Source organism: Macaca fascicularis, chromosome 14, assembly GCF_037993035.2.
Source record: "Macaca fascicularis isolate 582-1 chromosome 14, T2T-MFA8v1.1".
Lineage (NCBI taxonomy): Eukaryota > Metazoa > Chordata > Mammalia > Primates > Cercopithecidae > Macaca > Macaca fascicularis.
Window position 1 is genome coordinate 115,400,902 of NC_088388.1, and position 20,822 is coordinate 115,421,723.

Genomic DNA, 20,822 nt, shown 5'->3' on the forward strand with positions numbered 1-20,822 from the left:
TGGGCCCTACTCCCAGAGATTCCGATTCAGTGGGTCTAACATGGAGCCTGAGACTTTGCACTCCTAGCAAGCTCCCAGGCAATACTGATGCTGCTGTCCTAGGAAAAATACCTTAACCAGCACAGAACTAGACCCCAGTCACAAAATCATACCTCACCGCAAGGGAGACTGGGACATGTAGTCTGATCTGTCCCAGGAAGAAGAAAGGTTTTGACACAACTAGCCAATGTCTGCCACACTGTCACATCCCCCCTTCCCGAGAGGCTTCCATCCCCGACACTGTCTCCTTCCACATGCCTATATCCCTCTTCCCTACTAGATTATAAACTATGCAAGGACAGGGATCAGTTGTGCTCCCTCTGCCTGACGTAATGCCTAGCGTATAGTAGAGACTCAGTAAATATATGTTGATGCCAGGCTGAACATTTAAAGCTCTTGAGTAAGAAAGGGCTGATAAGAATCAGAGAGCCTGAAGAGGAATCTCCCCAGCAACAGGGAAGCATGGCTCAGAATGGGAGTAAAGGAAGCTTATGAAAGAGGAGGGTCTGGACTAGGAAGACTGGAATGGGAGGGAAGGCTGCTGTCAGTCTCCCACGTTGTGACACACTTAGTACACAGAGTTACTTCCATCTACCACTTTCTCTGCCCCCGTCCTTTCCCCACGCCTGATCCTCCAGGTGGACCGAGCCCAGGAAGAGGAGGCAAGCAGTAGGACAGCAAGGGCAAGACTAACCTCCACTCCATGGACTCGCCTGGAATCACTGGGAGATGTGATGGGGGGAGGAATCATCTGGAATCAACACTCAGTCCCAGAGGTTCAGGGTGGATAACCAGGAATGGGTGAAGAACAAGCTGGATGGAAGCAAGCTGGATGGAACAAGCTGGATGGAAGGCCACACCCATGGGAAGAAGGGCAGGACCATATCTGGGGACAGGGAAAGGTCACTTGACATTTGTCCCAGAAGCTCATTCTGCCCCCGCACCTTCTTCTGTCTGTGCCTGGCTGTTGGTGCTTCTGCTTAAAGAAGAGAATGAACAATAGATGGAATGTCTGTGTTCCCCCCACCCCAAGTTTCATGTGTCGGAATTCCCAGGGGGATGGTATCAGGAATGGGGTCCTTGGGAGGTGATGAGGTCATGAGGGCTCCATCCTTATGAATGGGATTCATTTCCTTATAAAAGAGACCCCAGAGAGTTAGCTAGCCCCTTTCACCATCTGAAGACACAGAAAGCAGAACCAGAAAGGGGCCCTTGTCAGACATCGAATCTGTCAGCACCTTGACCTTGCACTTTCTAGCCTCCAGATTGTGAAAAATACAATTTTGTTGTTTAGACATCACCTCATCTATGGTGTCCTGTGACACCAGCCTGAAGGAACTCAGACAGCATTATACCAGGAGCCTGTTCTCGTCAGGCCTGTGGCCTTGGCCAAGTTACCACATCAATCTTGATCTTAGCCCCTATACTGACAGCGTGAAACCAAAAACCCTCTAAAACACACCTAAATGCTGAGATTCTAGGAGGTAATTTATACTTGCATGTAACTTATTTTGGTTCCTTTCCCTGATGTATCTTCTTGTTAAGGGGTTGGGGGCCAGTAAATTATTCTCATGGAGATAATTCACTCTGTGGCAGCTCATGGGCAGGGAAGGTGACAAGGACCACAGTCCTCCCTCAGTGACGTGGTCCGCTGGCCTGGGGAGGGTAGCTGTCTCCAGTCGATCCCAATCACACCTCCCTTTCCACAGTCCCCTGACAAGGTCTGTGACTCTCCCATGAAAACCAACTCCTGCAAGAAAGCCAACTTCTCCCTGACACTGCAGCCCGGGCACAGAGGAAAGGACACATCTGAAACATGGCTCAATTTTCCAGTTGCCATTGGGATTCAGGCTGTAGAGAAAAGACATGCTTTATTATGCAGGCCCTGGGCCCGAGCGCCTGGACCTGGGGTGGAGGTGGGTCTGTGGTCTGTTCATCCTTCCATTCCCTCAGGGCTGCCGGCAACCAGGGCCCCCAAACTGAGGGAGGGCGGAGCCCCCACTCCCGGGAGCCCCTATTCCCAACCCCAGACTGACCTCTCCCGGCCAGACCCCGCAAAGCAGTTTGGAAGGAGAAAGGGTGAGCCTGGCATCATTCTGTGCTCATTGTTTTTCTATCGCCTTCCTTTGAAAGAGAGGGAAGAAAGGGGACAAAGAGAAAATCAGAAGGAGTTCATTGGTCCTCCCACCCTCCAGCCTCCTGCCTCTCCCCCAGACTTCAGCTGCCGGCCTAAAATCACAAAGCCTTTTCGCTCAAAACCCAGAGAGAGAGGGGAAAAAAAGGAGGAAAGCAAAGGGAAGGGAAGGAGCAGCAGTGAATTTCAAAAGGAGGGCTAATTTGTGCAGGGCCGGACAGCTGCATTTGCATAATGAAATGTGCAGAGGATGTTTGGCTCATGTATTTTTTAGAAGGTTTAACTTTAATTTTATTTAGCCTAAGAAGGGCATGTCACTCAAACTCTGCTGGTCATTTATAAAAATATTTCAATTGTGTTTCCAAGGAGCTGTCTTTCTGGCCTAAGTGGCTGGTGCCGGAGGTTGTGAATGCTAATGCAGAGGTGGGGAGATTGATGATGGGGAGGGAGAGAATGAGAGAGGAAAATGGGAGGGGCAGAGACACCAAAAAAGAGATACCAACACAGAAGAAAGGACAAGGTGAGAGACAGACAAATGTGAAAGAGACAGGATTGTGGAGTGGGACAAAGATCCCTGGCCTCCAAAAGAGGCAGGCCAGTTAAACGTCCACCTCAGGAGAAGGGATGGATGTTCCTAGTGGACCACACCTACCTCACAGAAGTGGACCCCGTTCTCGCAGCCCATGGAGTTTGGACCTTCCCCCCCACCCCCAAGACAAGCATTCTATGACGAAGCTGTCTTCCTTCCACCACGGGGCCCTGCGCTAGAAGCGTTCCCTCCCATCTGTAACTCTGAACACAGTGAAGGAGCTGGATTGTGGGCTGTTTGCGTTAGAGATCGGGAAGGGCGGGCTGAGATTCCCTTTGCTGTGTACACTTCTTTCCTCCTGCCATTAAAGCAACAATTACCCTTCAACTCCCCTCCCTCATTTCCACCACAAACACTCCAGCCCCCTAAAGAAAACGTTCTTCAACTTTTAAGTCACATTACAACATTGGCACACAGCAGAGAAGGCAGGGTGAGGAGGCATGGGAAGGGGTGGGAGCAGGATCTCCACACCTCTCTGTCCTCCACTGGCCTCGAAGTGCTTCAGAAAGACCCTAGACTCTCAGAGCCAAGCCAAGTCTCTGATGGACAGATGAGAAACTGAGGCCAGAGGAAGGAAGAAATTCCATGCCCCTGGTGGCCAGGGCCTCCCAGGGTCCAGCTGTCCTGGCCAGAGTTCACAGATCATCCTCTTCTCACTTATTCATCACCCAAAGCCTGGGCTCCCTTGGGTCCTTCTCTTGGTCCCCAGGGTCAGAAAAGAGATGAGCATCTGCTCTAGAAAATTCCATCCCAGCAAAATTATTCAGAACTCCTTGTGGGGTTCTCCCTGATGAGCTGTCCAATCTGAATTTTCAGCCCTCATTTCCATCTGTGGACACAGCCTGGGGCTCAGGCATTCTGCATCTGGGGACACCGCCGAAGGTCCCAGTCTTGGAGATCACAATGCCTGATCCCGGCTATGGTGCTGAGGGGCACGCTAGGATGCCCCACAGGAAGTACACCAATCCCCACTACAAAAATAAAAATAAAAATTACACACACAGCCAGGATAGACTAGGGCTGATAGCCCAACTCCTAGATTTCATGGACTTGGCCTCAGGTGGGGATCTGGGGGAGGATGGTTCATACACATGAGATGCAGCCTGGAAGGGCAGGGGGTTTGGAGCTGGGCCACTCTGGGTTCAAATTTGCTTGAGCTAATCACTGGAGAAAGTCACCTAACTTCTCCGATGCTCAGTTTCTTCCTCTGTAAAAAGCAGGAAAAGAGGATCTACCTGTCACACTGTTGTGGGTTTCACTATCATACACTCTAATCGGCTGGGAACATGATGGCAAGAGGGTTTGAAGTGCTAGCTGTCGGGTACATGGATGGAGAGACCACACAGGAAAAGCCCCCAGTCCCGGGCACCTGAGGAGACGGGAACAGAGAAGGAGAGCAGAGCCAGAATAATGCCTCCTCCCACGAATAGCTACTGGTTTCTTATTATTTGGGTTGGTGCTTATTACTAAAAGTGCTTTGAGGAAGACTCTAGAATCAGAGACTGCTGGGAGCCAATGGGGTAGCAACAACGTACTGCAAAACTCTCATTTGGAAGATAACAAGACTAACACCCAGAGAGGGTGTGAATAGCCTCAGTTCACACAGCTGATCTATGCAGAACCAAGTCTTGAACCCGCTTTCCAGGTTCCTGCCTTCATCACTCTCCCGTGAGCTAACAACACTGACAGCTTCTGGTGGGTAAAAGAGCCCACCACAACCTGTATCCCATCCAAGGCTCAGGAAAGGGCCTGAACGGTTTGCAGCCCACCAGTTCCCAATGCACAGATGGAGCGGGCAGCTGAGATCAGACTGGAATGGGAGAAGAGCTAGGGGAGGGGCTGGCGCTGGCCACTGCAGCCCCATGGGAGGCGCCTGCATATGGCCAGCCAGGCTTGGCAGCCCGCGCGCGCTAATCCTGCTGTCAGCCAAGCTGGGCGCTGGATTAGGAAATGTCACGTTTCAAAGGAAATTATTTCCATTTTCTCCCCAGGAAGGGAAAAGGCAAAAAGACAAGCAAACTCCCAGGGTCATGCGTTGGGAGACCAGCCAGCATATGGGCCTTGGACAGACACCTCTCCTCCTCCTCCAGCCCCTCTACAGATACCCAGAAGTGACAGCAACCACCTCACCCAGCTCATCTTGCCCAAGGACAAATGGATTTCACATTTGGGGAGGAAGGGGCATGTCGCTGGCTCATCAGCCATGACCCACCTATGGTCTCTGCTTTCCCCACCCTGGTCATAGCCACAGCTTCCCTCCTGCCCAAGCCCCCTCACTCAGCTGGCTCCTGGGCCAGGCCTCCTGGGATCAGCACATCTGCAAGAGGCGTAGCCTCTTTGCACACCTTGTGTGCAGGTGCCCAAAGCTCTGCCTGTGGCCCAGCCCTGAGACCCTGCCTCTTATCCAGGGCTCCACTCTGCAGGCAAGACAGAAAATCTCAAGACCCAGAGAGTGAAATAATACCTTCTCCCTTTCTGGATTCCCCCCTCTCTATGACTTTTCTGCTTCTCTTCCTCCCCACTGCCTCATCTGAGACAATAATGAACACTTTTCATTCTCACTGCCACTGGAAATGGTGGGGCTTCTTAATTACAAAAGTAATGTCACAATATTAGCAATTAATTAATTCTAATCTGGCCTGGAAGAGAGGTCGGGGATACAATCACCCCCTTATGCCTCTGGAGCCAAGGACCAACCCGACAGATATTGTGATTGAAATATATTTGTATGGAGTTATTAGATACTATCTGCAATCAATCCATTACCATAACCTTAAGCTTTCTTTCATATTAAATGAATTTTCATATCGCACTTCCCAATAAGCACTGCCTCAAGTCAACCCTTATTTATCTAATAACGTCATGCAAATATTTTATTATATTTCAATGAAATGTGTCGAAAACTATTACCTTGCTCTGGCTTTGGGGTGGGGAGGAAACGGTGCCGGGTGGGAGGTGGGGAGACTTCCCTCTGTGCCTGCTCTATCACAGGCAGCCCTCGTCCCCCGACACCCATGTTCCTCTGCCCGGACTCCAGGCCCCAGACCTTTCAGGGAAGGAAGTCTGCAAGGAAGATGTTTTCTAGCCTTCTGTAGCCCCAGAACAAACTAAAAGGCTTGCAGGCAAATCCAAGCCTGCAATAACAGAAGGAGAGAAGCCACCCTCGCCCCAACAGCCCTCGTCCCTAGGATCAGGTCTGGCTTCATGGGTGTCTAACCTGGGCAGTCACTCTGGGCACACACTCAGAGAGTGCTGCGTTTTGATTAATGGTCCACTATCACTGTACTGAATTTTTTTTTTTTTTTTTTTTTGAGACGGAGTCTCGCTCTGTCGCCCAGGCTGGAGTGCAGTGGCCGCATCTCAGCTCACTGCAAGCTCCACCTCCCGGGTCTACGCCATTCTCCTGCCTCAGCCTCCCGAGTAGCTGGGACTACAGGCGCCCGCCACCTCACCCGGCTAGTTTTTTGTATTTTTTAATAGAGACGGGGTTTCACCATATTAGCCAGGCTGGTCTCGATCTCCTGACCTTGTGATCCGCCCGTCTCGGCCTCCCAAAGTGCTGGGATTACAGGCTTGAGCCACCGCGCCTGGCTGTACTGAAATTCTTAACACTTTCTGAACAAGAGGTCCTGCACTTTCATTTTGCACTAGAGGAATGCACAAATTATGCAGCTGTTCCTGTCCAGGGTATTATTCACTTCAATTCCACATGCACGGGCTTCAGCACCTGTATGACACGGTGCACACCCTGGGCTGTTCACTTACAAGCTAACATCCACACATCTTTGTGATCAGAAGAGGCCCTTCCTGGTCTGGCCCTTTCTGCCTGTCCAGCTTCACTTCCTGACACAAACTCACCCAGAGAGTTTGCCATCTTCCTGTGAGGACCCGGATGCCTGTGCCCTAACGCTGTACAGCAACAGGTAGTAGCACGCAGACTTTATCCCAGGTCCTGAACCCCAGAGTCTGAATGACAACCCTGCCATCGCAGGTGACACAGTCACAAGGCCATCCCAAGCATGGGGACAGTCAGACCTGGTAATAGCACCAGGAGTATCTGGCTCCAGCCCCTCACCACATCTTGCAGGATCCAGCTTCCGCCCCACCGCAATCTCTTGCTGCCTCCACTGTGGCTGGCAGAGTTGGAGGTGAACCTGCCCCCACTGTTTACAACCGTTTTAACCTTACCAATCTTGGAAGGATCTCAGTGACCAAAGCTCTGAAATAACCAGTTGGTTCTTTTAGCTTTAACAGTCACATCAGCCAAGAAATATATTTTCCAAGGACTGGAGAGTGTCCTCAAAGCAAGCTTGTATCCTGATCTCCCTCCATTCTCTGGTCTGCAGTCTCACCATCTTCAAATTGGGAAAATAACGTCTTCCATGAAAATCTCTCTGAGTTTTGTAGTAATTAGATTAAATAGTGTAGGTTTACAAAGCACTTTGTGCAGTTATTAAGTTTTGATTTTCTAGTTCCCACGCAAGTATGTCTAGCGAAAAATAGATCCTCAATGATCTGCTTTCTATACTTTTCCCCAGGTTTGAGGCACCCTGGTTAAGCCTCCTTAGGCTTCACCTCCAAGCCCCAAAATAATCCTCTGTTGTCCTCATTACTTCATCAAAACTTGTATTCCTTTAGTCAGAAAGAAAAAGCAGGCTCTCGCAAACTCATCCGCAGTAAGGTGGAACTGACTCATAATGGGGAGGAATAAACAGTCCCAATTAAGGAGTTGCTGGTCCCTTCTGCCCCCATGCCTGGTGAGGACCAGACCCCGCCCCCGCCACTACTTCAGGATTGGAACACAAGAGCTGGATTTGGCTCCCCCAGCCAGCCAAGGATGTGAGTGTCCCACTTCAGGGATTCCCTGCCAAACCAGCTTGCAGCAAGAGTTTCCCAAAATTAAGCTGCTTTTCTTTAGTCTCCCTTCTGCTCGAGCTTCTCATGTGCCTTCTCCTCTCACTCTCAGCTTACATGTTCCCACACATTTAATCCATGCCACAACTCTAAGAGGTACATGTCATTATCCCATTTTGCAGATGAAGAAACTGAGGTCACACACTTTGTGGTTAACTAAGTTAATTAAGATTCTAACCCGGATCTGTCTGACCCAAAGCCTGGCCACTTCTCATGACTTCGGACCACTTATTGCCCTGCCTCTCACCCAGGCATCTGCATTTTAAAAGAGCCCATTCATAAAGTAAAACCTTGACTCGGGAGTTCTGAAAGCTCTTCATTCATCCATTTATTCATCCAACAAATATTCACAAAGTGTCAATGGTGTGCCAGACACAGTTCTAGGCACTAAACAAACTCGATATGAGCCTGTGCCTCCGGGAGCTTGTATTCCAGCCTTTGATGGCAGGTCCTCCAGTTGGCCCAGAGGCTGTGCTGGGCCTGGCTCTGAGCCCTGAGTGGCCAGACACTCGGCATCTAAGCAGCTATGTCAGGAACCCAAGAGGGAGAAGCTAGGCTGGTAGCCTGCCCACCTCCCAGACTAGGCGGCTTGCTCTGTCAGTACCTACCCTGACTAAGATACAAGGAAAGTCAAAGTGGCTCCTTGCAGAAAAAGGAATTCCAGGTAATAGAATGGAAGAGCAATTTCTTGATGTCAAATCTTCCCAGACTGCTCTAAATCGTGCCCTGTAGGAAATCGCTGGTAAGGCTAGCTTGTGCCCAAGCTTCTTGGGGTGTGTATGTGTGTGTGTGTGTGTACACATCAATCGCAAGTGCCCTGAGGGCAAAGACTCCAGCCCCAATTTCTCGGGCACTCTCATCCAGCCACAATCAAGGAGTTTAAGGACTCTTAGTCCAGCAGATGGACTGACCAATGGCCAATCTGCATGACTGTGTGCACAGACGTCCCCCAGGCCCCCAGGAGGACATGGGCTCCTCCTCCCCTTGTTCTCTGCCCACTCTCTCCTCCTTTCTTCTAATCATTCATGGTGACAGATTGACAGAAGTGCCCCCACCAGATAAAATTGCCTCCGGGCACAAGTACAAAACAGAAAACATTTAGGGAAAATCATCCAAGAACAGTTGGCACTATGAGTAAACTGCTTTAAACACTCAACTATAAGCAATCAGTTTAAAGCTCTGGCACAGCTGAGCCCTGGCATCAACCTGGTCAGTTTCACAGGGACCCCAATCCTCTCACCCTCCTGGGCTCCCCTTGATCATAATCACCCTCTCCTCTGGCTTCACCCTTCCTCACCCTCCTCCTGAAGCCAGGCAGCAATCCCTCTTCCTCCACAGACACAGCTCAGGAATTCCCAACACTGGAGGACACACAGGACAGAAAGTTCCCTTTTTTAAAATCCTTTCTCATGAAACCCTCATCACACACATGCCAGTAGAGGGCTGAGGATGAAACAGGATGAGCAGGACTCATCTTTGGACGAGTGCACTAATTCCATGGAGGCCTTTACAAAGCCTGGTCTCTCTGATCATCCTTCCTCTTTGCATAGCATTTATGATCCATGGAGTTGTTACAGACCTGGTACCCCACTGGTCCTCACAACAGCCTGCGTGGTGGGCTTATAACATCATTCTTGAGATGGAGAAAAGGCCCAGAAGCAACTTCCCAGGCCACAAAGCTGACATGTAGCAGAGCTGGGACAGGAACCCAAGTCTTTTTTTTTTTTTTTTTTTTTATTCTGAGATGGAGTCTCACTGTGTTGCCCAGGCTGGAGCACAGTGGTGCGATCTCAGCTCACTGCAAGCTCCGCCTCCTGGGTTCACGCCATTCTCCTGCCTCAGCCTCCTGAGTAGCTGGGACTACAGGCGTCCACCACCACGCCTGGCTAATTTTTTGTATTTTTAGTAGAGACGGGGTTTCACCATGTTAGCCAGGATGGTCTCAATCTCCTGACCTCGTGATCTGCCCGCCTCGGCCTCCCAAAGTGCTGGGATTACAGGCGTGAGCCACCGCGCCTGGCTGGAACCCAAGTCTTTTCACTTCTTCACAGCTTTCCTGCTCACAGCCTTCCTGCCATGTCCAGCTACCTCTCAGCCCAGGCTCGGGTACTTCTCTAGGCCCAGAGGTGGTCTAATTGGGGTCCTGGGCACATTATTAAGGAAAGACAGATGTGGTCCCACGAAGAAGGAAGAAGCAGCACAGGGGAGGGGGCTGGGAGCCTGCCAGGCTCGGAGGGGTAGGGCTTCCCACCTGGACCTTGATCTGGCTGTCCCGTTCCCCAGGGATATACCCTGGGGCATATTCCCAGGCAGGAGACTTGGGTCTAGGCTGGAGCTGAGTCCAGGGTGGCCCTCTCCCTACTGTGGTGCTCCCAGGCACTTCAGAACAGCTGACACTCTGTCCTGCTGAGACTCAATCCCCAGGCCCCAGAGAGCAGCTGCCCTGAGGCAGCTGCTTCCTTTCTGTGTCTGACCAAGCCAAGCCTAAGGTTATTGCTTGCTCAAGTCTCTCACAGATGCCCAGGACACCTTCATCACACTTGCAGAATATATAGCACTTCCCACAACTCTCACCCCATTTAATTCTGAGAATAATATTATTAAGTTGGCATTAATGTCCCCGTTTAATGAATGAGAAAGCCAAGGGCTTGGAAACATTAATGGAATTGCCACGAGTCATCAGTAGCTAAGAAATGGCAGAAACATAACTTGAATCCAGGTTCTCCGACCGGGAGCTCAGCACTACTTCTACTACCATCAATAATGCCCAACAAGTACCAGGCAGTCATCTATTGTGGTGATGGTCTTATTTGCATGCCATGCCCTCAGAGTCCTTCGTTATCCATAGATGCCCTTGTCTACTGTGGTTTTGCCTGGGCTCTAGTGCATTGCCTCTCTTATGGCTCAATTAGTGCATTGCCTCTCTTATGGCCTTACTCACTCTTTCACTTAACATACATACATTGAACACCTGCTAGGCACCAGGCACTATGTGAAGTGCTGGGAATGCAAATGGTGACCAACACACAGTGCCTTTCCAGAAGGAACTTCATGATGGGGGTAGGAAACTGTGAGTAAAGCAGTTGTGAAATTACATTGAGGTGGTTTTCATAACAAAGCAAGCATAGGTTGCTTCAGAGATCTTAGGTCGGAACACCTGGGCCAGTCTTAAAAGGTAAAAGGCTTCCTGAGGAAAGAGACCTCTAAGATGTTATCTGAGCTATAGAAGTTTTGGCAGGCAAAGTGGGGAAGGTAGGGAATTCCAGGCAGAGGGGACAGCATGGCATGCCTGAGACTCCAAATATCTCATCCCGGATGTTGAATAGACATGATAGGGACAAACCATGAGAGATGAGGCTGGAGAAACAGCAGAGGTGAAGTCCTACAAAGGCAGGTGAGTATGTAGGTACCTGGTAGCACAGAGCAATGGAGATCTACTAAAGATTATAGACAGGAAAGTGATGAGGTCATCTGGCCTTCGCAGAGATAAGAGACAGGAGGGGAGGAAACTGGAAACAGGGAGATCAATTTGGGAGTTAAGATAGTAGTCCAGAAAGCAGTAAAAGTGGAGAAACAGGGAAGAACTTAAAAGATGCTGCAGAGGTAACTCTGGCAGGATTTGGTGTTTTTAGAAAATGGAGAGTGAAAGAGGAGTCCAGCTGGGCACAGTGGCTCACGCCTGTAATCCCAGCACTTTGGGAGACTGAGGTGAGCAGATCACTTGAGGTCAGGAGCTTGAGACCAGCCTGGCCAACATGAAGAAACCTTGTCTCTACTAAAAGTAGCCAGGCATGGTGGTGCACTCCTGTAGTCCCAGCTACTCGGCAGGCTGAGGTAGGAGAATTGCTTGAGCACAGGAGTGGAGGTTGCAGTGAGCCAAGATCATGCCATTGCACTGCAGCCTGGGTGATAGAGCAAGACGCCACCTCAAAAAAAAAAAAAAAAAAAGAAGAAGAAGAAGAAGAAGAAGAAAAGAAAAGAAAGAGGAGTCGAAGCTGACTTCAGAGTTTTTGGCTTGGCAGCCAGGTAGAGGGTTCCAGAGCCTAGCTCACCACCTGGCATGCAGTATGTATGTGTTGAATGAATGAATTCACCAAGGGAAGGAACACAGGAGGGACAGCTTTATCGGGAGGTAGGGGAACGATACGTTTTGGAGATATGCAGCAGCAAACAGTAGGACATGCAGGAGGTCTGGGGAGAGGAAAGATGCCGGCACCATCACCTGACAGATCATCATCAAATCCACAGGATTAGATTCAAACACAGAGTAAATGTGAAGGAGGCAGAGAACTAAACACTAAGAAACATCAAAAAGGTAAGGAAAGGGAGAGGAGAAGGGGCCTATAATACAGACCATGAAGAAGCAGTTAGGGAGAGGTAGGAAGAAAAAATGAAGAAAACTGCATCATGAAAAGCAAGGAAAAGAGAACATTTCCAGAAGGGGTGTTTGACCAGATCTAGAGAAGTCAAGCAGGACAAGAGCATTGGAATCATCTTTCACACACCACTCTGTTGAGGTCACCTGTGACCTGTACATGTCACTAAATGCAACAGGCAGGTGACATGTGCAGGTCACTGTGACCTCAACAGAGTAGTGTGTGAAAGAAAATTATTTCAATGCAAAGAAAAATAGAAAATTATGACAACATTTCAACATGTCTGGCTGTAAAGGAGCAAAGAGAGATGAGGCAATAACCTGGGGTGGGGGTGTAAAATCAGAGAAGGGTGTGCATTTGGCTATGGCATGGAGATGTACATGCATGTACATCATGCTTAAACAATGTGTGGATGGATTCAGAAAGAGGAGGGAGTGCTTGAAGTTTCAGCAGAGGAGTGAGTTCATTGATGTGTGAGGTAAAATCCCTGAGCAAGGATCAGAAAACTCAGTCTCAGGCAGGAGACCACTGGAACAGGAAAGCAGCAGGAGAAGGCCTGGTACATGTGCAGGGAAACTGGTGTAGGGGTAAGTATGTTTAAGGTATTTTCATCTAAGGGTTGCTATTGTCTCAAAGATCCCAGCGATGGGGTAAGATGGGGAAGGGGATAGAGTGTTGAGAAAGTTCAAGGAGAATAAAGAAAGTTTAAGATAACTTCTTGCAGAAATGGCTACCTAGGGAATCAAAGAAAAACTATTAGAGCATCGAAGGCTCAGGAGAAGCCAGAGGCCATGAATTTGAGGAAGCCAGTCTACTCAACAGTGTGGGGGGTGTGTGTGTGTGCATGCGCGTGTGCACATGCACGTGCATGCACAAACACCCATGTGCACATGTGTATCTCCAGCAGCACTCAACAGCCCAAACTGAGCAGCAGAAAAAGTGGAACATTGAATTGATCCAGAGTTTAGAGTTTTTCCAGGTCATAAGACAGAAGCAGCGGAGTGCAGTACCTGAGGATATTGCAAGAGGGTGGCAGTGATGGTTAATTTTATGTCTCAACTTGAGTGGGCTATTGGGTGCCAAGACACTTGGTCAAACACTATCCTGGGTGTGTCTGTGAGGGCATTTCTGAATGAGATTAACATTTGAGTGGGTAGGCTGAGTAAGGCACATGCTCTTCTCTAATACGGGCAGGGCCCATTCAATCAATTGAAAGTTCGAAGAGAACAAAAAAAGCAATCTTCCCATGAGTAGAGGAAAATTCTTGCCTGATGGATGGCCTTCAAAATGAGACATTGGTTATTTCTAGCTTTTGGACTCGAATTGAAACACTGACTCTTTCAGGGAGCTGAGGCTGCCAGCTTTCAGTCTGGAACTACCCCATCAGCTCCCTTGGGTCTCCAGCTTGCCAACTACAGATCTGGGAACTTCTCAGCCTCTATAAGCCTCTTGTGTGAGCCCATTGCTTACCATATATATAAGGAATATGTATGTTACACACACACACACACTTATATATATATTAGTTTGGTTCTGGAGAACTCTAATACAGTGGCTAAATGATGGGCCAGAGAATTTAAACTGGATGGGAAAAGAAGTAAAGACAGGGAAGGTAAAGAAATCAAGGCATGTTCCATGACAGTGAGAAACACACTTAGGTGAAGAAGCTGAGCAGGAGACCTTGGTTGATAGGAAATTGTGGCCAATGTGCAGGATGTTCCAATGTAGGATCTCAGAGGGGGAAGCAATTCTGGACCATATGATCCAGATGTCACTGTGGAAGTGGCTGCCTGAAGTAGAGAAAAGAGGGAGATCAATATATCTGTGAAGAGATGAGGACGGATTCGCCAGGATTTGGGTGAATCCTCTATGTGGGCACTGAAGTCCCCAGGACCTAGGAAGGCCTTGGCACATGGTGAAGACTGAGCAGATGCCACGTGTTTCATGAATGAGGCACTGACTGAGAGGCCAGTGGACAACCACAGTAAGAGGGAAAGAGAAAGCCAGACGAGATGACACCAGCCTTCTGGAGCCGAGCTTCTTATGAGCGAGTGAAGGCCCAGACCTGGCTTTGGCATGTGAGGAGGATGCCAGCCCCACTTCTCAACCCCGAGGCATGTGAATGTGAAACACAGTGTCCTCAGAAGAGCCAGTTTCCAGTTAGGACCAGGAGGTGGAGGGAACTTTCAGAGGAAATGTCGAAGAGGCAGGAGGATTTATGGACCATGGGGTGGGATACCAGAGGACAGAGGGAATGGTTAGGGAGGCAGGGGAGAAGAGGGAAGAGTTTAGGGAGAGTCCCCACAGAGACGTATAGGTCAGGTAGGGGAGAGGAAAGATGGCAGCAGAGATGACGTCTCATGTAGGATGGCAGAGACAATACAGTTGACCTTTGAACGACATGGATTTGAACTGTGTGGGTCCACTTGTACACAGATTTTTTTCAATAAGTATATTTAAAATTTTTGGGCTGGGCACAGTGGCTCACGCTTGTAATCTCAGCACTTTGGGAGGCCAAGGCAGGTGGATCACAAGGTCAGGAGTTCGAGACCTGCCTGGCCAACATAGGGAAATCCCATCTCTACTAAAAATACAAAAATTAGCAGGTCATGGTGGCATGTGCCTGTAGTCCCAGCTACTCAGGAGGCTGAGGCAGGAGAATTGCCTGAACCTGGGAGGTGCAGGTTGATCATGGCACTGCACTCCAGCCTGGGCAATAAAGCAAGATGCTATCTCAAAAAAAAAAAAAGAAAGAAACACACACACACACACACACACAACTTCGGAGATTTGTGACCATTTGAAAACAACTTGCAGATGAACACCATCCCTGAGACAGCAACACCCCCCACCTCTTCCTCAGCCTACTCGATGTGAAGACGATGAGAAGACCCTTATGAAGATCCACTTCCACTTAATGAATAGCAAATATATTTTCTCTTCCTTCTGATTTTTCTTAATACATATTTAAAATTAGATTGAATTGATTGAATTGAATTTTTGAGACAGGGTCTCGCTCTTTTACCCAGGCTGGAGTGCAGTGGTGCTATAACACCTCACTGCAGCCTTCACCCCCGGGTTCAATCAATCCTCCCACCCTAGCCTCCCAAGTAGGTGGGACTACAGGTGCATGCCACCACACCCAGCTAATTTTGTTTGTTTGTTATTTTTTGTAGAGACAGGGTTTCACTATGTTGCCCAGGCTAGTCTCGAACTCTTGGGCTCAAGCAATCCGCCCTCCTCGCCCTCCCAAAGTGCTGGGATTACAAGCTTTAATAACATTTTATTTCCTCTAGCTTACTTCCTTGAAAGAATACAGTATATAATACACATGCATACAAAATATCTGTTAACTGTGTTATCAATAAAGCTTTCAATCAACAGTAGGCTATTAGTAGTTAAGTTTTGGGGGAGTCAAAATTATACACAGACTTTCAACTACTCAGGGGCAGTTGATGCTTCCAACCTCTGCAATGCTCAAGGGTCAGCTGTACAATGTGTTCACCAGATCCCACACCATCTGCCTGTTTCTGGGTACACAGGAAAGCTACATTTCCAAGCCTTCCTTGTACCTACACAAGGGATATCTGAGAGAGTCCTGGCTAATGGTGTGTGAACAGAAGTGGTAGGCCACTTCCTAGCTTGGCATAAGTCCCCAGGTGTGCTTGTTTTTACTCTCTCTTCCCCTTCAAAGGCTCCTTTAGAGAGCACATGTTAATATGGCAGCATCAGAAAACAGAAGGGGCAAGGATCCCTGCATCATTCATCCCTTGAAGAAGTTTATCCAAGAAGAGCCACCCCAACATGCTGCAGACTGTGATGCAACAAGAAATCCCCCTTGGCTGTGCTAAGCCACTGGGATTTGAGGGTTGATTGTGCCTGCAGCATAGCCTGGTCTGTGTGGTGGCCAAGGATGACATGAAGGAGCACTGCGATGGCAATGACCTGGCCAAAGATTTCCATGAGAATCAGTCACAGTATTTCCTTGGTAGATTGGGTTGGCAGAGGAAGATGTGGGAAAATGGTTGAGAGAAGAAAGAAAAACTGAGAAGGCAGAAAGACTCAGACCTTTCTAGAAGGGCTCAGCCACACATTGGATTGATCAGGGTTCCAACTTCTTCTATCTTATTTATAAACAGGGACTAGGGTCCAAGTTTCCTCCAGCCTCCAGAGGTAGTTATGGAGACATTGGATGACCTTCTCCCCAGTCTGAGAGATTATGGGTCCTGTGCCTGTCACCAATGTGCTGTGGGACTGGGTCATTCAACCTCTCTCTGTCTCTGATGTCTCCTTTCTTTCACCGAAAGACAGTTCATTTACACTTTCACTCATTCCATGAACACGCATTGACCACCTACTGCATTCCAAGGACCTCACTAGATGCTGAAATTAGAGAGACTAAGACACTCTACCTGTCCAGAGACCAATGCAGCTTTCCAGAGAGAGATTGAGGACTGGAAGTATCTTGGTGACATGCAATGTCCTTGGAAGTTGTGCTGCTAGTGCTCTCAGGCACTGGCCTGTGTTGGCCTGGAGTTCGCAGCAGCCAGTGGGGCCCTACTCTGGGGTAGTGTCCCCTTCTCTGGTCTCTCCCAGGCAGGGTAAGGGTGAGAAGAGGTGGGACTTTCTTCCTCCCTGGCTCCCAGGTGGACTGAGCCCAGTCTACCTGGGAGGGCTTTGAACCTGTACAGCCTTAACACCCCATCTCTCCCAAAGCCCAGAGGAGTAACTCTGTGCCCAGAAGGAGGCTACAAATCAGCAGATATGGGGAGCAAAGTGGAGGTTTGAAAATGGCAGTGTTTTCACCCTGTGGGCCCTGGCCTGGCCTGACACTGCTGCTGTAAGCTCTCTGGGGTCCCCAACCTGCCCTTCTGCTTCATCTCTGCCCACCCCCTCCCTCTCTCCCTGGACCCCTGGCCAAGCCTCTTTCACTGCTCTCCCATGGTTCCCCCTGCCCGTCTCTGTCTTCTCCACTTCCCCTCTCCCTCGTTCTCTTTCCCCTGGTTTCCCTGCTCCTTTCACCTCCCTCCATCTGTGCCTCCTTCTTTTCTCCCTCCTGCCTCTGTCTCTAATTCAACTGCTTCCTCTGGTTCTTTGTCTTCCCTTGCTTCCCTCCTCCCTCCTTTCAAATCAAATCAAATCAAGTATTTATTGACCCTGAGCCTCTATCTCTCTCTCTCTCTCTCTCTCTCTCTCTTTCTCTCCTTCTCTCCTTCTCTGCACACCCCTGGCTTTGTCTCATCTGCTGCTCTGTGGTAAGCTCCACTCACCCAGGACCCAGCCCACAGGAGGCTGTCAGCACGGGACACCAGGAACGAGGGACTAAAGGTGTCCCTTGCACAAATAATGCACGCCAAACCAGAGTCTCCACTCTCCCTCAGCTGCTCCATTCAGGCAGCCCAGGGAGTGTACATTATTTAGCAAATTATTTAGCATTCTGCTTCTGTCATTCCTTGCCATGGCGCCAGGCCCTGATATGTGATAAAAATATCAACGTTAAATCGACTCTGACAACTGCTGTTTACTTGCAGTGTCACTAGAGCCAGGGGCAGAGTCGACGCTTCTACAGGACCTGAAGCGCTGGTGGCAGTGGCAGCAGCAGCAGCAGCTATGGAGGCCTGGCCCTGGAAGGGAGCCAACTCTCAGAGAGAGACAGCCCTGGGGACACCATGCCTCAACCATCCCACCTCCCAAGTCATCCCCACTTTGCTCTCCTCACTCTGGAAAGTGCTAATTTCACTATTAGCAGAAAAATTTCAATATAAAAACAATTGAGCCTTTACAGCATGCATGGCCCTGTGTGAGCACTGGGCCAAGTGACAAGTTCTTTAAAGTTTAACATCAACTCTGGCAGATGAAAATTACATACCAAATTACAGATTTTAACACTGAGGCTCAGGCATGTTAAGTAGCTTTCCCAAGGACACACTGCTAACAAGCGTGAAGCCTGGGTTACACCCCAGGTCTGTCTGACTCCAGTCCCTGGTATTACATGAGCTGACGGGGAGCACCCAGCATACAGCCATCAGATCCAGCAGAGCACCTGACCAGGGCCATGAGCATCCTCTGAAGGCTGGTAAGGATGGCTCGATCTCCCTAGCATCTGACTACCAGCTTGGGAGGAACCAATTCACCCCAACTAGAGGTGGGAGGCTGGACAACTTGACCTGACTCAAGGATGGAGGACAAGCACTGGGTAGATAAACCTCAGCATCCTCCCCCACGCCCCAACTCTTCAACCCTGCAGCACCAAAGCTAAGCAAGAATCCATCCAGCAGGGGTGAAGCAGGAAGGAGAGTGAGCACGAACCTACAGGAGCAGAGGACAGGACCTCAGGAAGAGCAGGGGTAAGTAAGGACAGACCAAGAGACCAGGAACTAGGTGAGACAGCTCTGTCCTTGCAGGATATGACATGACCACAGTGCCCTTGTGGCATCTCTCTCTCTCTTCTTGGGAGCAGATGAAAAAGGCTGAGGACCACTCAGAAAAGTTTTGCCAGTTGGCTTTTCTGAACTAGGAGCAGAGTGGAGGGTGGTAACAGCCTCTGACAGGTATCTCCAAGGCCACAGGTATCTCCAAGGGCATGTCCTGGGCTAAGGTCTCATCTGGTCCTTGAGAAAAGGACTTAGGGGCTCTAGACAGCATTAAGTTACCATTGTGAAGAGGTTGCCAGCCAAGCTAACAGAGCGTGGGCTGCTTTCATGGAGATAGAAGGTCCAAAATGAAGATGGTAACAGTCCTGTCTGACTCTGTGGGAATGGAGTTTATTTTTTTCTCTTTCTTTTTTTCCTTCCTCTCTCCCTCCCAGGAATGGGGTTTAGTGTTGAGTGTTGGCTTTGGAGAAATTTTGACAGAGGCGAGTGAGCGGAATGGGACAGACTTCAAATCATGTCTTAGGAGAAGTGTTAAAGAATTGGGCTTATCTAGCCTGTAGAAAACTTACAAGAACCAACAACTCAATATTTAAAGAGCTGCTATGGGATGGACTTGACCATTTTGCCCTTAAAGGCTGCCACTCAGATTGTTGTTGAGAACTGTAGAAAAAAAAATGATTCGGGTCTTGTTTGAGGACATAGAAGATGGGGCTGAAAGATATACAGCAGTGCTCCCTGACAATTTCCACATCATGGCTCACACAGAAGTTGATCTGATCTGTGCAGTCCACTGGGGAAAGGGAATGGAGGAAGTTGCCCACAGCCATAGGTTACCAGCAATGGGACACTGACCCTCTGACACGGCAGTTCTAAGGCTGGGAAGAATTCATGAAATGCACCTGGGAGCATACCAGAGAAGCTCTGGGGTAGGAGTTGTGAGCATCCTGTCCCTGGAGGTGTGCAAGTAAAGACTGGGTGAGGGTTTGGGGGAGAAAGAGAGCTGCAGAAAAGGTTCAAATAATAGAAAGCAAGTTGATCTCTTTCATCTCAGAACTTCCAAGACTCTAGGCCTCCAGGGAGGAGCAGACGGGAGAGGCACAGCTGCTGCACACTCACGTGTGTGTACAGAGCAGGAGCCATCAGGGTGGTCCTTCTGTTCCTTAGAGAACAGGGGACTTCGGCCTTAGCCAGCCCCTCATAAGGATGACCTACATGTGCCCACTTGCCCTGCTGTGGGAGATCCAGGTGACTCCACCGTACAACTACCCTATTAGCCTCTCACCCCTGCAGGGGATAAGGCCTCCAGCTGGACTAATGAAAATTACCCAAATTGAGTTCAATTGAGCAGCAGAAAGGAGAATGGATCCCATTAATTATCCTTAGGCTGACCCTCATGCATCAACCCAAACACAAAGCTATGCCACTTCAGGCAGACAATAGCAATTAGTGCTATGGGATTTGGACGTTGTCAAAATAAAGCATCTATGCTCTGCCCACAGGATGTGAGATAAGAAGATGGCCCCAGATTGACCCTACAGGACTATCTCAGCATGTCTGGTGGAAGGGCATGGACTGTAGAGTCAGGCAGACCTGGGCTTCTCCACGAATTAGCTGTGTGGCCCTGAGCCAGTTACTTGGCTTCTCTGAGTCTGTACCTTCTCAGCTGTAGAAAAGGATGGATACAGCCCACCTCATAGGCTTATGGAAAGGATTTCTTTAGCGAGTGTGTGATGTTGTGATAGACACCCTAAGTGACCTTGGGAAAGTCACTGCATTCATGAAGCCCCAGTGTTTCCTTCTGTAAAATGAGGTGGTTTGCCCATAAGATCTCTAAGATTCTTCAAGCCCAAGAGCCTACACTCTAAGATTTGGGAGCTTGTGGCCAAGCCTGGGGTGGGCCAAGAAAAGCCGCCCTCAGGAACTGTGAAGCCAGTCCCTGGAACCCAATGCCTCTCTCCCTCTCTCAACTCACTCCCTTAGAACAAGGACCTCAAATCATCTCCTGTCCCACTCCTTAACTCCAATCAAACCCAGACAGCCATGCAAACGTCCATCAATACCCCTGGCCTGGAATCCCACAAGACCCAGAAATCACTAGCTTTTGATTTATGAAGCACTTTGGTGTCCCTCGCCGGATGCTTTCTACCTCTGCCCTGTACTAAAGACAGCCCACTTCTTGGAAGATAAAAAGCCACTAATTGTTTTTCTCTCCACTCCAATATTGATTAGGAGAGTAGGAGGCTATTGGTGTTTCACCGACAGCCAGCTGGCTGTCTTGCCTGGGATAGACGGTCTTTAATAAGACAGAAAAGGAAGGGAAAATGTCTATTGGGTTGTGGGATCAGAGACCAGGAAGGCTGGTCAGGTGTTAGCTGGGTGGTCAAGGAGTTGCATTT